Source organism: Pezoporus flaviventris, unplaced genomic scaffold (assembly GCF_033815535.1).
Source record: "Pezoporus flaviventris isolate CSIRO_AGI_PZ_B2104156 unplaced genomic scaffold, CSIRO_AGI_Pfla_v1 ptg000007l, whole genome shotgun sequence".
Lineage (NCBI taxonomy): Eukaryota > Metazoa > Chordata > Aves > Psittaciformes > Psittacidae > Pezoporus > Pezoporus flaviventris.
In genome coordinates, this window is record NW_026892555.1 from 21,679,465 (window position 1) to 21,696,986 (window position 17,522).

Genomic DNA, 17,522 nt, shown 5'->3' on the forward strand with positions numbered 1-17,522 from the left:
TATTAGAAAATCAAAAACATAAGACTGGAATCATAAAACTGGATGTTTATGGACAAAGATTTTTAAGACTAAGGATTTTCACTTGCTGTCTTGCTTCTTGTTTACCGCAGTTTGTTTTAACACGTCTCTGAAAGATTTCAGAATGCCTTTATTCCCACTTGAGGGAGAACTAAAGCTCTAACTGCTTAATTGACTTGAAGGCAACATACAGAGCCTGTTCCATACTGTACCTGTACTTGGAGCGTTCTGTAGCCAAGAGGCATTCTCCTTTGAAAGGGAGTTTTGAAGTAAAGATGACCTAAAGAAGAATTTGGAATTGTCCTATGTGAGCACTGCTGATATTTGTAACCCTTGACAATTTTTATTTACTCCTGACTCTTAAACTCTGTTACTGAATTAGTTTACTTCTTGCAAAATAAAATGTAAACAGAATTAGTTGCTTTACAAAAAATAGTAGTTACAAAGGAATTATTTGGAGAAGTTCATGGGGAACAATGTTTTGCTAGGAATAACTGTTGCCACTGTTACTCATGTATCTTTTTGAAATGGGCTATTGAATAGCTACACTGATTGCACTGAGCATCAGTAAATACTCTGTTCTTGAATTTTTTATATCTAAAGCATTAATATTAGTAAGGCACTTTATACTGCTAAAAGCAGATTTCCATCTTTGTGATTTGCTGCAAAAATGGCATACATACTAGATTATTTTATTCAGTTTTCTTTTGCTGGTTTCTTATATATCAGGATCTTAATATAAGGAAGCCACAACTGTTGAAAGAGAAGCTACTGTTCATATATGATTACTGTAGGTGATCCATATGTGAGTTCAAGTGTATTTAGTGGTACTGCATTCTGGATTTGTTTGTTTGCTTTGTTGAACAGAGATGTTTCTTGAAGTTTTATGGCAGTGTGGAGCTCTGTTAAAGCTAGTGAGTGTTTTGCAGTTAGAAAAATTACATAATTTTGGAATAAAAGCATAGTACTTCTCCTGCATCATATTTTTTTTTTTACTGTGTAATTAACAATTTTAACATTATCATTCAAACTGAAAATACTCATGAAAGCTGAGAACGAGTATTGTTGAAGCTTGTTGTTGATGGGAATTTAATTTAAAAGGAAATAACATTTAAAAAAATATTCTTAAGAAGTATTGATTACAAATTAAGTACATTTGAATCGTGCTGTTTTTCTGTTTTGTTTGTGTTTTTTAAGTGAAAATGCCTTAATTAAATCTGAGTTCATTTTAACATCATTATATATAATTGCGCTAGCTGTTGAAAGGTGAGAGGACTATGTTGTTATATGTAGAAAAAAATTTTCTCTGATAATAGCTGCTTATAAATCAAAGGTCACTGAGTTTGAAAGCTTGTGAATCTGTTTAATTCTTGTAATCAAATGAATGCTATCAAAGGCCAAAGTAATTTAACACAACAATTCTGGATTACATAGAACATGTGTTCTTGTTAATAAATTACGTTATGGTTTTAAGGGCTTGTATGCAGTTAGTACTCTTTTGTATATTTGATACCTACAGTTTTTCTTAATTTTTATTAGTGAGTTGTTACAGTGGTTAACAAGAAATACACAGATTTAAGTTGCAATAGTTTTCCTAGTGTCATATGATACAGCTTCACAAGACTTTTGGACATATGTAGATGCTTTCCTACTTTGTTTTAGTTATGACACAGAATTGATCAGGCAAGCATGAAAGCTTGGGCAATTTTTTATTGCTTTTTCTAGATGTTGCTGGAGTTCTGTGGTATTTATGTAAGGCACAATTTTGTTACTTGGGAATGCATGTTGAAATTACCATGTGCACTATTTTGCTGTAGGCTGGTTGGCACTGCCACAAAGGTAATGCACTGCCAGTAGGCCATTTCCTTGTCAACTGCATTTACAGCTTAATAGAAATATTACATGACTTCTTTAAACAAGTGTTTTGGCAAAGAGGAAATAGCAGATTCCATGCAAACAAGCATAGCTTCCTCTGCTTAACCACACTGTAGCTACTCCAAAGAATTGTACTAGTTTCAGCTGGGAAAGAATGAGAAGTGAGGGGTGCAAAATGGAATTTCACAGCGGGGGGGGGGGGGGGGGGTGGGGGGTGGGGGGTGGGACAGACATGTTTTTCTGTGTAAGTATTCATGTTTTAGTATAGTTGGCTGTGTAAGTGTCATCAATGCTATTTCACTTGTTCTCTGCTGCAAACCTAAGTTCAGCAGAACCTGCAGTTGTCATACTTGGTTTGAGGCCCAAAGGTCAAGGCTACTTGCCAGCCCAGTAAGTTTGTTGCTTATTTTCAAGTAGTTGCAAAGGAGGAAAAAATACCAGCATCTTCAAGGTTGCCCTAAAATTCAGTGATACACTCACTAGAAATAACAAGGAATTTGCTGGTAATTCAAAATTCACTCAAACCTGGGTAACTTAACCCATCCAGCAGGCATTGGATGCAGTAGTTTGTACAGTAGCCAGGTTTAATGTGGCTAGGGGTGTTTGCATCTGCCTTTGATTGCTCTGCTGGGATGAGCAGTTACGGATTTATAGTGGATCTAATTAAGGGGGGCTTCAGTGTGGTTCTAGAGCAAGACTCCATCTCCTACTCTGAGGCTGCAGTGACATGTCTTAACAGCTGCATTCCTGTGTCCCCCACTGACTGCAGCATGTATGCTGGCCTGTAGTGATAAAGTATTTATGTCTTACCACTGTCTGGATTTAATTCAAACCATTAACTGCTCTACTCAGTTGTTCCTCTTCATGCAGTATCTGTCTGTTTGTTTCTAAGTCTCACTCTTCCCCTTTCATCTCTAATGGAAGTGTAAAGATTGGCACTGTTTTGCTGGGATAGTTGTGATTTTGCTTGTTGGTAAAAATGTGTAACCTTTTTTGAAGTATCTTCTGTGTTTGCTAATCAAGCCATGATCTCAAGTTTGTCATGTGAGAGTTTTTCCTGGTGGAAGAACATTTTAAGCTGCAGAGTTTTTACGTGATCATAACTCATCTACTGCTGATACTTGTCTTTTATTAGCTTTATGGCAAAGTGTTGTTAATCTCTTTGCTAATCTTAAACCTTAAGAATGTCTGTCTGGTTTGTAGGTCCGTTCTCTAGGACCACCCTTGCCAAAGATTTTTTCTTGTGTTCGTGCAATGACATGATCACTCATTGCTGCAAGGCTGTGATTTTTATGATTAATTTAAGCCAACCCAAGTGTGGGCTGCTGGTTATGGAGGCAGCCTGTCCTTAGTCAGGAGTTCCTGACCTTTCTGTTAAGCATACACTAGCATTTCTGTGGCCTCGCATGGAGCTGGATAAAGGAACCGATGTTTTGAAAAATTAACCTGATAGAACTTCTTGTTGTAGGAGCATGTACGCAGAGGAAGTGGGCTGGGTGGAGTTACTGCGTTTGGCCACAGCCATACACTGAGCCTTGCAGGCCAACTGTAAAACTGCAATCTGCGTTTTATAAAATTTGTTCTTTTTTGCAGGGTCAACACACTGACAGGTTGGTGTGCTTCAAATGAATGCTGGTAGCTCTGTTCATCCCTTCTCCCCAAGAAAAAAGAGCCAAAAAACCTCCAGACTCTTTCCTTTCATGCTTATCAAGCAGCTGCAATAATTCACATTGCTGTGGTATGGAAGAAGCCGGTGGTAGATGTGTTTTTCAACACTTCACAGTATTGGCCTTTGTTTCTTTATGGTGAGGTTTGTTGGAAGTGGACATGTGGGCATCACATGTTCTGCAGTGAATTGGAGGAAGCCAATTTGAACTGCTTCCATTTGCCTTAAGTCCAATCATGATATTTATTTTTCCTTGGCACTTACCCAGATAATCCATGCCTCCTGCTTAGCCTGTGTCATTTCCACCCTGGACTAATCTGTTTGTAATAACCTTTTATTCCTGATGTATCTTATAGCAATCTACCATTTCCCAGTTTTTTCTATTCTCAGTATATTGCATTAAAACTGAGGATTGAAGTGAGAATTATTGCTGTGTAAAGCTGTAAGAACCAAGGAAGGTGTTATGTTGAGCATTGCTGTCTGGTTGAGACCAGTTTTTAATCATTGAGAAAATTATTTCCTCTATGCCTTTTGTGCCAGAAGCTGAGGAAAGGAGAAAAAGAAAAACAGCTTCTAGTGATGTCAGATGTCTTTCTGTGTAGTCACTTTTGCAGTTCTTCTCTCCAGCAGATGGAATTGTCTCATCAGTTTCTATTATTTTCACTCGGAGTTCATCTATCTTATCTCAGCATTACTGCTCTTAATTTAGAGTAGGTTTGTAGAAGTATATTATCTGGTTTTCTTATTTTAGTGCTTTTGCTTATCTTTAGAAAAGAGTTTGAGTTAACTTCTAAAAGTCCTTTTGCTTTTAAGAACTTTCTATGAGACAATCTTTGTTAATTTGTAACTTGAGATCTTGGCTGCTGCCTCTAGATACAGTGAGCTAATATTTAGAGAGATTTAAAATATGGATTTTTGATTGTATATTGCAGTTTATTATTTTACTCCCTCTTTAAGATCTTGTGAAAGAATGATAGTGAGCTGTGGAAGGACTCACTGAGTGTGATTCCTCAGGGAGGTCATAATTTTTAAATACTTCTGTTGTGCATTCTGTATTATGATAGTTCCTTACAATTAAATATATGATGTGCTTTTAAGTGTCTTTGTACATTAAAATTATTTTAAAATAGTTAAACCTTGGGTTTTGAAAAAATCATGTGTGACCATAACACGTCCAGTTCTTTGAATGGTAAGAATGCGTGTAGCTAAAAGAACAAAATAGTTTCTTACCTTTCCTCTGGATCTTCCATTGTGTCATGTCTTGTCTTAAAAAAAATGATTTCTCAGGAAAGGGTTTTGGTGTATGTTGTCTTACACAATGCCATAGTCATTCTAAATCTGTAAATAATATATAATATTATATGTAATATAATTTATAATTATGTAATTTATAATGTATGTTTACAGCAGGGACCTCAGATGGCTGCCTTAACAATATCACATCAGTGTCTTAGGTTGGAGAAGCATGTCTTGCTGCAGGCTTCCCAAAGAGCTGTTGGAAGAACTTTGGACCTCTAGGCTTTAAATGCAGTTTTTGTTTGCTTTAAACAGACCTAAATGCAGGTGGTGGCTGCAGAAGGGTGGTATTCCTACCTGTTGTCATGTATTTTCATCACCCCTTTCTGCTGGAGTGAGCATTTAAATGGCTGCATAATGAGCTGGGTCAGAAAATGGATCCCTCTGAAAACTAACTTAGTAACAAGAAGTAGCTTTCGCTGATACTGTTAATATGATGATTGAACTGGGTGGGGGCAAAAATATATGGGTGGAACCAGTAGGAGGACTGGGTTGATCCCTTCTTTGGGATCAGCCAAGTTGGTGCTGAGGTTGACTTAAAAGTAATTGCAAAACCAGAGTCTCTCCTGCTACTGTCCTAGCTGTCCTTTTGGACTTTTCTAGTTGTGCATATCAATAAAATGAGACAGGGTTCTAGAACTTTCATGGGTATTTGGGCCTCTGTGAAGCCTTCTTCCTTCTCCACCTCATTTGTTCTCCCACTTTTAAATGCTATTGCCACGATACAGCCAAACTTCACAGGTTAAACTTCCACTGGCCTTCAGTTTGCATGCAGCTGAAGGTGGTGTTGCTTCATAATATGGTTGCTTCTGTGGTACAATATATACCCAGAATTTCAAATAGATGTTACAACTTTAGTTAAGAAAAAAAAAAAAGGCACACAGTTAATACCAGACAATATTTATCTAACAGAAAATAAAAGTATGTTCTCTATATGGGTTTTATTTTTTAAAATAAAAAACCCCAATGTCATAGGAGTTACTTTTCACATAAATCACCAGGAGAAATTTAATTCCATATGGTAATAGGCTATGTTTCTCATATTTTTCCTGTGAGAGAGTAGTAGTATTATATGGTTCAAACCATATGCTAATTGCACTTATGCTAATAGCAGTGGTAATCTGGATATTTTATCTTCGGTAGTTTTTTTGTTCAACAGCTTTGTTTTGGGGTTGAACTCTGGATGTGTGATTTTATTTAATGGTTCTTAAAAAGAAAGCTTTAATTTCTCATTTAAGTATGCTACTACTTCAAATCAGTAAGCACCTGTCCACCTGATCTGATCAGAATGTGAATAATCATTGTCTGGTGATTTTTTTTTTTGTATGAATAAAAAACCTCCAAACAGATAAGGTGCTTCTCTGAGCAGTACATTTTGAAATAAAAAATGCCAAATGCTTTTTTCAGTCAAGATTTATTTAACTTGTTAAATTAAGCATAGATTTTTAATTATTATTTTTTTTTTTAACCTTGAAGAATGATCAGCATTTATAGTGTGTGAACAGATGAGTTTAACTGAAACTGCAAGTACCCCTGGGGTATAGTCTAGTTTCTTGTGATGCAGAAATATTATTTATTCCCATTTTTCAGTATACCTAGCATAGAATTTTAATGAAAGTTCTTGAATGCCAAACCATGGCTTATACAAAAAAGATAAACAGAGTAAAAGAAATAGTATGTGAGTTGTCCTTGGACACTGAAGACAAGTTTAGAGGCATCTGGGTGCAAAATATATGAAATAAAGCCTGTGATACTTTACTAATTTACTTAAATGGCAACTGGTATGTCATTGCTTGACTTGACCAGATTCAGTTACAGGTATGGAGCCTCACAGAAAGTGATGTGCTAGCAAGGCAGCATCCAATTTCCAAGACTTCACAGCTTGCTGTGCAGAGGGTTTATATGCTTAATGTTAGCCCATTTCATGTGGATAGGAGAGGTTTTTTAATACTTTTGTGAAAGAAAGATAGGAGGCAAAAACCACCCAAATCCAACAAAAAAAAAAAACAACACCAGAACCATTTTGTCCTCTGGTAAAACTTACAGATGATGAAAAAACTCTCCCTAGTATTCCAACGAGGTTTTTGAAGAGGTTTTGCCATGTTGCCTTATCAAGAGCCTGTACTCCCTCTTCCCACAGAAAAGATTGACAGACCTTCCTGGTTTAGGGGACTCTTGAAAGTATGAACCACATAAAAGACTGGATACATACAGTAGGTCAGTTCCCCCCTAGAGATTTGCAAATGGGTGCAGAGCTGGCCTGATAATCTAATTTGTTATTATCAAGGTACTACCTTGTCAGTATCTGGCTCTTCATAGAGAAGAAAAAGGGCAGAAAGTAGGCTGTAAGGAGCAGGAGCAAGTAAAAGATGGGAGTAATGGAATATAGGGTTAGTTTGAGTTCAGCTTTAGAAGTGCTCAAAGTGCTACTGGGGTAAGACGGGAAGCTGTGTGAAGCCTGGAAGAAGAGCTCACTAATGAGAGAAAATCAGTGCTTTATACAGGTTCACATTCATTCATATTTGTCTAATCAGCACAGAATAATATGACATTAGTATTGATACATATACTGTGAAAGCTTTAGATGACTTGGGATATGATGATTAAATGGGAGGATGAGAAGGCCCTAATTCCTGTCCACATGAAAGCTTTTGAAAGGTCTGCAATCTGATGTATGTAATTATTGTCTTCCTGTAGGCATTGCTTTTCTTATCTGCTCCTTTTTTTCTTATATCTCTCTAACTTGTTTTTCCCTTTTGTGAAGAGATGGCTTGAAAGTTCACACAGTTTCAATATGAAAAACTGCAGTTAAACATATTTGTGGTCATAGAATCTAGCATTAATATTTTACTGTAGCTAGTGAATGCATCCTTGCTCTTTCATATCATTAGATTTTTTTGTAGAAGAAATAGCGTTTATTACTGTAAAAAAAATAAATCTTTTTTTTTTTAATGATATCAGGTTTGTTGGTTGCGTAATGTGCACAAAAAGGAAACGTTAATCTGTCATGTGTAATAAGGTAGCAGAAGCAGAGAATATTTGAAATTTGGACTGAAACTGGAGTTTAATTTGAATTAAATGGAAAACATTTATTTTGTGCTTCTAAATGAGGATTTAATTAAATTAAATCAGTTCATCTTTTTAGACTTACCCCTGAATAGGTAATCTGTAACATACTTCAGTTGATGGTTGGCTTTCTCCAACTTTGATTAATCACTTTCAAAGTAAGCAGAGGATCAGTACTGTAATTTCATAATTACACACAAGTGAGTTAACTTGAAACTTTAACTGAAATAACTGTAAAAGAATTTTGATCCTGGTTAGTTTCATGTAATGCTGTGTATCTGTTGTGTACGATTCAGATTCTTGGAAGTGCTAATCTGAAAAAAGGACCCTACCGTGATATTGCCCATTTATTTGAATGATGCTTTAATAGGGAAATGTTTGATCTGGGAATATTACTTTTCAAAGATGTTGGAACAGTAAATGGAGGCTGAATGAAGCCATGAAATTGATGGAAGGATTCTTGATGACTTGACTGAGCGTTGCAGCAAGCTCTACATCTGTAACCATTGCTCAAGGTTATTTGATAGAACTGATAATGTGGGTAAAGCCAGGAGTATATTCAACAAACCTAACATGGCATAGGTAATGGTATTTTCTGCTGTTGAGCTGGCTGCTTTCTCCCTGGACAAATGTTAAAAACAAACAAGCAAGCAGACCTCCACCAAAAAGCTCATTCAGAAGTTTTAAATCACTGTAGATCTGCTCATTTGTGATGTTAGTAAAACTGTAAACAAAGATCAAAGTGTAAAGCAAAACTATTTTGCAACTTGAAGATCTCAAGAAAATTTTATTTGAAATAGGCAATTGGTAGTAAATCATCAAGATGCATTAAAACCAGAATCACAATTTTAATGTTACAAAACTTTTTTATTAACTTTACATTCTTACTTGAAAAAGCCTTTCCATCATTCGTGCACGTCATTGTATACTGAATTTATTAAACTTCTTTTCAGCTTACAATCTGCACTTGGAAAATTATTCAGCAAGGTGTTTATGGGTAGATTTATGAGAACTCCTTTTACTAAAAATTCCACAATAACCTGCAGGATACTGTAAAATATACAGCAGGTTTCAAAACTTTTAAGTTAAAAGCTATATATATTTACTACAGATACTTCTACTTCTTTTTATTTCTAACTTCTTTCAAATTCCAGCATTAACACAAAATACACAAGGTTAATTTTTATCCAGAGCTCTGGCAGCTGGCTTTATTGAAAAGGAGGGAATTTGTGTATTGCTTTTAATTGAGGTAGGTCTATTTGGATTTTTGTATGTGACTAGTGTCTTATTAAGCCAAAAAAGAACTCAGTAAATAATTTTAAGAGGTTCTTGGAAGCTTGAATCAATGCTTATTTATTGATGTGAATTAGATATTCATTTTTTCTTACACTGACAGAAAACATGTTAAGTTTTAGCTAGCTGATTTGGAAGAACTACTTAATAGAGTTAACTACTATTATCACCAAATTCTTAACATGTTATTACACTTTTTAAAAGCAAAAGTGTATTTACTTGGGTTTTAGTTAAAGGTATATTTATTTGATTTTGAATCATATGGGAGAAAACCACAATCAGATTAGGAGGAAAATATTAAACTTTTACTGCTACTTACTGAATACTTTTAAATACTTAGTGTGTACTGGTTATTTACTTTTTTAAAAATCTAAAAATTTGTGTAGATTAAAAGGAAGGTAAAATGCGAACTGGAGAGAGCTTATTGAGACTGTATGTACCCTGTTTCTGTCTTCGTATTACATTGCCTTAAAGTGTACTCTAGGTCATTTTAAAGAGGATGATGCGTATTTAATGGAAGAAATTTATTTATTTAAAGGAAGGGTTGCCAATCAGTCTAAATTTGTTTCAGTTAAAACTTGATGGTCTAAAGACAACTTATAATCCTTTTCTTGTTATAAAGTATTGTAAAATTTGTAGTAGTATCAGTTAAAAAGTTTATGGAAACTTTGCTTTATGGTGGTTTAAAATAGAACTAAATCTTTAATTTGTATTTGATGGCACCTGTTTTCATTTTGTTTCCCTGGCAACACCAGTGGTATCAGAAATTGTCCATGGACCACCCTGGTTTGAGGGAAGAATGAAACCAGCCTTGCTTTTACATTTCAGCCTTTTAATTTACTAACTAAGTACTTAAACAAAGCTCTAACACACAATCGGTAGTTTGTGAACTAATATGAATTATTTAGGTATGCAATTTGTGATTTTTTTTTTTTTTAATTAGAGTTTTCTGTATTTAAAGCCAGTTTATGTCCTTATTTAAAAAATGCATTCAGAGACTTTATAGGAAGTACTTTTGATATCCCATGGATTAAAAAGCTGTTTTTGAAAGCTGTGTTTTGTACCTGGAGAGAAGTAGAGGAGAAGTTCATAGTTTTTTAGACAGTGTGGTCTGCTTTTAAATCGGTATTAGATCCAAATTTTTATTCCAGATGTAAGATCTCAGTATTAGCATTTCCATGGGAAAGAAAGCAAGCCAACACAAGTGTTACCTCTAGATTTCTGTTTTCTTCTGTGTCATTTTACCATACCTGAGAAATCACATTATGATGATTGTACATATGGTGTTCCAAGCACTTAAAATATTTATGCATTATCAGTTTCTAGTTTGTTTTGTAAAAGCAAACAGGGACATAATTTCCAAAAGCTTATTGTTACCTGCCTACCGTGAAAAACTGTGCTTTATCAACAAAAGCTTTCTGACTTCTGAATTCCCAAACTCCATGCAATATGATTGCACAATTGATAAATTGATGATTTGAAAAAGAAAAGAAAATAGGTTGGGGTTATGGTGAAGCAAATCGGAACTAACAAGATAACGAAGCACTGGAGAGTCTAGGAAGTTTCAGGTATGTTAAGTTTTCCATTCTCCCCAAGAAATCTAAGAGTTTGGGAAGATAACAAAGTGATCTGTTCTCAGAGAAGACTATTTTAGTAGGGAGGACCTCTGATGGAATTCAAGGGAACCTACAATAGCCCCTGTGATACTTCCCAGCATCCTGGTGCTGTGACTGTAGGCTTGGCAACAGAGATGGCAGCTTGGTATTTTCTCTGCTGCTGCTCCTTTTTTTCATGCTAGGAATGTTTACATAGGTAAATGTAAACCAGGTAGCATTAGCGAGCACAAGATTTATGGGCAAACTGACATGGATGTTGAAATAGTCATCTGTTTCAACTGGGATGTTCTCTAAGAAGTCTAAGAAGCTTGAACTGTGACCTTGGGACAGAGGCCATGTCTGCACTTGGCAGATACACACAAACACGTGAGCTTTGCCCATGTGGTGCTCCTTTTACTTTTCTCGAGAGCAACTGTGTGTGTGCTTTAAATACTACATTTTTTTTTGTGTGTTGTCAGATGAGGAAGGAGTTACTTCATCTTGCTTTCTTTGTGTTTCTCTGAATAACACAAATAATTTATGCAGACTGTATTTTTTTTTTAATATTCTCAAGCACAAAGTATTCAATTTCTGAGGGTGAAAATGAGCATGTATAAGTTCCTAACATTTAAAGCAAACTGAAAGAGGAACTTTAATGAATTCAGTGTTGTGAAACATATTAATTGAATTGTACAGAGAAATTGTTAACAGAGTTTCTTAAAAGCAGGTCCTTGCATTCATATGAATTGTCATACATAAGTGGTGACTCTGGAGCAGCTGGATATGATGCTACTTTCTTGGTGTGTAGGTATGAGGAGCACGAAGTACGTAGAAAGTTCTTGCTAGACTGGAAATACTGCAGTAAGCTGACAGTGCTAAAGAAAGGTTTTACTGTGTTAGCCCTGGATGAACAGTAGGACAGGCTAAAAGCCAAAGGGCATGCGTGTCTGGATGGTGCTGAAAAGCTGATGGATACTCAGCACTTCTCTTAGAGTGCAGTACGTAACTTGGCTCCAGATCAAGAGCAGTACACTGTGCTAATGTATGTCTATCCAAAGCAGCATACCTGGTGTCTGAGCTCGTTTACATGTTTACCTCTTTCCATATAAAAAATATGTGCTGTTTCAGGCTGTAGTCTGTAATACTGGATTCATTCCTAGTGCCTGGACTACTGTGGGCACAGAAGTACATATCTCTAAGTGGCTGAAGCATATACACTGCGGTGTTTCTGCTGCTGGCTAGTTGTCTTTATGCCAGTTAAGGATAGATTAAGATTTTTGGTTCAGCATCACATTAGCTGATACAAAGTTTAACCTATGGAATTCATGTTTTTAAAATTAATTTACCAGAGGAGACAGTGTATTCTGTTGCAGGTTCTGATCTGTCTTTCTGACCTGGCATTACCATCACTAAAGCTGCTTTAGTGTTGTCTGACAGGAGCTTTGATTAAAAATCAACTGGATTAACATGCTCCTAATATGGCTATGCAGCACAAGTGTGGCTAACACCTAACATGGACACATTTTGTGAGTACGTTTCATCTACCATAGGTCTCAATAGCGATGATTATGTAGTGGAACAGCAGTCTGGGACACCTGGCCAGCTGTCCTGGACAGACTTCCTCAGTGAACACAGAAGACGGATATTGCTATGACCTGAGTCCATCCATTCTAGCCATACCAGAAAAGCACAGTAACACCCTCAAGTGCAGCCTTTCTCATCCAGGATTTTTCTGGAAACGTTCACAAAATGGCTCTAACTTAAGGCAAACATTCTCAGAGTTTGAAGTATATAAAGAGAAATTTAAAATAATTAAAAAAAAAAGCTTTCAGAAAAACAGAGAAAAACATCACAGACTTTAAACACTTTGCCAGCTTTTTTTTCTTCCACCTTAACAAAAGCGTAAAAATTCATCAGCTTGCTGCCATGGAAGGAAACACCTCTAAGGTGTGTCAGGATTTTTGCCCCTAGTGTCTTGTGATCTCTTGTGCTTGTCTTACCTGACAAACTTGTCTGGTATTGCCACTGAGCTGATCCAAATCTCTGATTTGATAGAAACCTGCCTTTTCTGGGGGGTGATTTGCTACCAAAAAAATAAGTTCTGTTCATTTTAATGCTCTCAGAGAAACACTGGAGGAGTTGGAAGCATGGGATGAGAAGATTAATCTCCCTTTTCTGTGGTAAGAAGCTGTTGCATCAGCATAATTATATCATGTCAGCTGTGCTGACACAGCTGGTTTTTGAACACCATTGTAAATTTTTTCCTTGATGTGATACTGGTTGGGACAGGGGCAGACTTTCTGAAGGAGGAAATCTACTTTAGTATACATGAATGTTAAGGTCTGCAGATGGAGCATTTGTTGAGAAACTGCTTTTGTTGAGAAACTACTTACTTCCAAATGAATGGGAAAATTACACTTTTGTATTTATAGTATTCAAAGAGTTGGGTGGAAAACCCGAAAAACTTTGGGAAGAAGTGCTCTGTTTTGTCTTGCAAGGCACATCACTTGTTTTGATTGAATGCCTGTGATATTCTTCACCCCATCAAAGAAAGTAAGAGAACCTAAAGTACATTCTTGTAATCTAAGTTACTGAGTTACCCTTTGCTTCTGAATCATGCAGAACATTTAAACTACTTAACACATTTTTCACTGTTCACAGAAGGTGTTCTCATTGCACCTACTTTTGCATGTTTGCTCATTAACTTTGATTTTTGCAAGAGGGGGTCAAAGCAGTCTGTTTCGCTTTCACATTATATTTGTCTTACATTGTATGTTTCTTCTTCTTAAAACCTGATGTGAAGGGGATATTTGTAACCACATCAAAACTATCTCTTTCTGATTCATCTGCCTTTTCAAAGTGTTTTGTTGATAGATTAAGTGATCTCTGTGATGATTAATTTTTAATTCTGTTATTAACAGGTGATTTAAAGAAGACTGTTTGGCCTGTATTTAGGCAAGCTTTGCTTTCAGCAAATGGAAAACAGGTCATTTTCTTCATATTTAAAAATAAAGGAAATCAGTATTTGGTGCTCTTTGGGCTTATTAATGGTAACGTATGGCTGCATACAGATACACAGGAAAGAAAGTTGTAATGAAAACCATCTTCTTCATTTTTGTTTCCTTTATCACCTCTTCCTTTGTAAATATTTTAATATAGCTGCAGAGCAAGGGTAAAATTATGTTTCTGAATAATAGCGTTTGAACTGTTAACTTTAAAGCCCAAAATAAAGAAAATGCCTAATTAGGATGTTTTATTTCTGACTTTCTTACAGGTATAGATCTTGATTTAGCACATTTTGGTTCCCTGGGGCAACTTGAGCTCATTGGCTGACTTATTGTAGAGGTTGTTCTTGACTCCTTAGTAGTTTATCTTCTTCTTATGGTTAAGTCAGTGGGTATAATGTTCATTTTCATAAGCCACTAAGGGCCATATGTGCCTCCAGATATTGTTTCATGCTCTGTGTTCTTTTCCCACTGATGCTTAACAGTCAAGTTAGGATGTTACCTTGATTACTTAGAAAATAAAACCGTGGTTGGCTTAGCTTTCTTTCAGACCTCAGGGGAACTTACTTTCCATAAAATTAACCTTTACTGTTAATGGAAGAACAGGGTCTCTAGTGAATGTCATAATTACATTTGTAACAGTTATAACAGACACGTGGTGACTAGATGGAGACTGGCAACCCTGGCTATTACACAGTACCCTTTTTTTTTCCTCCTCTTTTTTTTTCTTTCTTTCTTTTATGACATTACTTTGATCAAAAGGCTCTTTCAGTGCGGGTTACTAAAATAAGCACTTTTACATTCCAGAATCTCAGTGATTGACAAGTTCCCCGTCTTTTTCTGTTTGACAAGATATTTTTATAAATAGCATTGCAGAGTGACTAAAGGCAGTAAACTGGATTACTAGGGGCCAGTCTGAAGCTAAAGACAACCACTGAAAATATCTTCCTTTCTGTTTAAATTGGTAGACTCACAATGTGAAAGTGACTTCTGCATTATTCCCTTCACTAGCTTCTTTTTTGCTTTCGTGTTAAGAACTGAAAACTCTTAATTCATGATTGCTGTGCCCTAAACAGCCTTTAATAAAGAAATTAAATTTTGATTATTTATTTGTGTTTCAGAACTTATTGGTAAACATTCAGGGAATATTAATATGAAGTTTGTAAGAATTCTGTTAGGCTTTTGACACTGAAATGGTAGCTTTTGGTTACTATTGAGGCTTCAGAATTTATTAATAAATAAAGATTATCATCTGCAAAAGAAATTTGTTCTGCAGAGTAAAAGGTTATGTTTCTAATGCCTTTGCATTTCAGCTGGTGATGGTTTGAATTTATGACACCCAGTTCTGTGCCTTAGGGCTTGCGATTCTGTAACTTTTTTCAGATGCATCAACTAAGCGTTGCCTAATTTGTTATGAAATTGAAAGAAAAGTTGTTCAATAATTCTGACCAAGTTCTGCTGCTAACATCTGTTTCCAATAAAATACCGGTAATACGATAAGAATTTGAGAGAATTGTGTGATTACTGGTTTCTAACAGCCATTCCAATGATAGTCAACCAAAGGTGGCTTTACCTTCTTTGACAGAGTGGTTTGTATGTATGAGGTGTTAAGTTCAAATGGCAGAGCAATCTAATGCTGGGTAGCACGTGAAGGTAACAAAGGTAAGGTGTGTTGGGTCTGAAACGTGTTCTTCACAAACTCTGCCAAATTTATAAGTTCTACATTATCACTTCTTCAATTTATCACTAAGTGTATTTATTATTAAGGCAATTGGTTGAGTGTTTACTGCTGAAATAAAGGCGACTACTTGTTACAATTAAAGTATGTATGCCTAGCTTTTCTTAATCAGTATTTTTAATGCATAAATCATGGTTCCTAAAGATGTTGCCTCCTTTGGCAGGTGTGGGATGCATTCTGGAAGTGGAGGGTGTTAGATGGCCCTCTTTTGAGCCAGAGTAATGGTTGGCTGGTCCCCCACCATAGGTTAAGGCCGCACTTTGATGCTTACTCTATGTTGTTAAAGTCAGGTGAGATCTGCTCAGAACTATTATCTTTTTCCTGCTTTCCACATGAATTTTCCTCTCTTCCACCTCCTCTCTTATCCCTGGTGCTTGTGCTAGGCAAAAGGGAGCTCTCCAGCAGGCAGGAGAGAAAAAGTAAGTAAAGTGAGTGAAGCTGGCAGTCTCCTTCTTGAGAAGTTGCAGTTCTGTTTTATACAGCTTCTCTTTCTCTGCATCTGTGAAAATTGTGGGGACTTGTTTGAATTACATTTTTGGTCTTTATGTATGTGAAGTGTGCATATTAGAGGAAGAGTAGGTACCGCACTTTACTCTGATTTGGTATTTTTTATGACTGACTTAGCTGCTGTTTGTTAGGAACTTTAGTGAAGATGAGAACCCAGCCACTGGTGATCTCTTCACTGAGGTAACCTCTGCTTGTAGATTTTTCAGCAGGATTTGTTTCACCTGTATTTTGTTATTCTGCATGCCAGCTTCCTAAGGAAAAGCAATGGCTCTGAAGTCAGGGTATGCCTGTGAGTAGCTAATTGGATGTAACTGGTACATTGTAAGAACTCACCCTTCCTTAACTGCTGTACCTTGTGCTAATGTATGGTAGGATTATGCTTCATCTCTGGTATGGACAGCCTTGATAGGGAAATACATGTTCAGAGGTGGAACAATGAATTTAAAAAACTTGCTGCAGAAGATAAATGGTCAGGAGCCTCAGGATTTTCAGACAAAAGTGAGCATTATGTTCTTGATAATTTCTTTCCCATGGTTACAGCCTACTTCCAAACATGTGAAAACCTGTCTCTGCTGATTGAAGGTGAAGAAAACAATTTTTATTTTTACTGGTATTACACATATATATATATATATATATATATATATACACATATATAAAAATGGAGTTGGTTATTTGAGGGAGATGTGTGTATATAAAATATATTTACATATCTCTATAATTAAAGAACTCGTGCTTATATATGTAGAGCTTTTTTTTTATATACAGGGATTATATGTATGGATCTCTCTCAGAGAACATCGATATATACAGACACACACACACACACACATACACAGAGGAGTTCTTTGATTATGTATGTTTGCAAATAGTGCTCTAGTGCATTTGGGTATTTTCAGGCAGGCAAAAGTGTGGATTTGTTAAATTATTTTTTTAATCTTCATGTTTACCAACAGTCAGAAGGCATTTGTTTAGTAACCTGCATGAATGTCTTCTTGCTGACGATAACAAGCATGAACTCATAGCCTCTTCATAACTTTTTATTAAATGTTTATGCCTATGAGCTATGATGAACTTGAATCTTGATCTTACACTAAACTGAGGCTGTATCAGTTTTATTGACAAGAATGGGTGCCTCAAATGCTAAACTAGCGTGTACAAAATGTTTGTTGTCTACATGGGTCTTTTTATGCATTCCCAGCATTAACTGGATGCCAAATATGTCCTTTGGAGCAGAACTCATCAGAGCTCCTGGTCAAGCATTCTGTAATTATCTGTACTGTTAGGCAGATTCACGTGAAAACATTTTAATTTTGACTTCCACTTATTGGATATTGTCATTGAAAATATAATTAGAGTCACTGAATCTCCAGAGGTCCCTTCCAATCTCAGCCATTCTGTGGTTGTGTGACTCTGTTATCCTTAAGAAATTCTTTCAAGTCTGTAGTCATTTGCTTCTATCT

The 17,522-nt window shown here is 36.0% G+C and overlaps 1 protein-coding gene across 6 annotated transcripts in view; it reads left to right on the plus strand.

Moving 5' to 3' along the window:
• STK3 (serine/threonine kinase 3) overlaps positions 1-17,522 on the plus strand; it is a 125,084-nt gene that overhangs the window by 24,583 nt on the left and 82,979 nt on the right. The window lies entirely within an intron of this gene.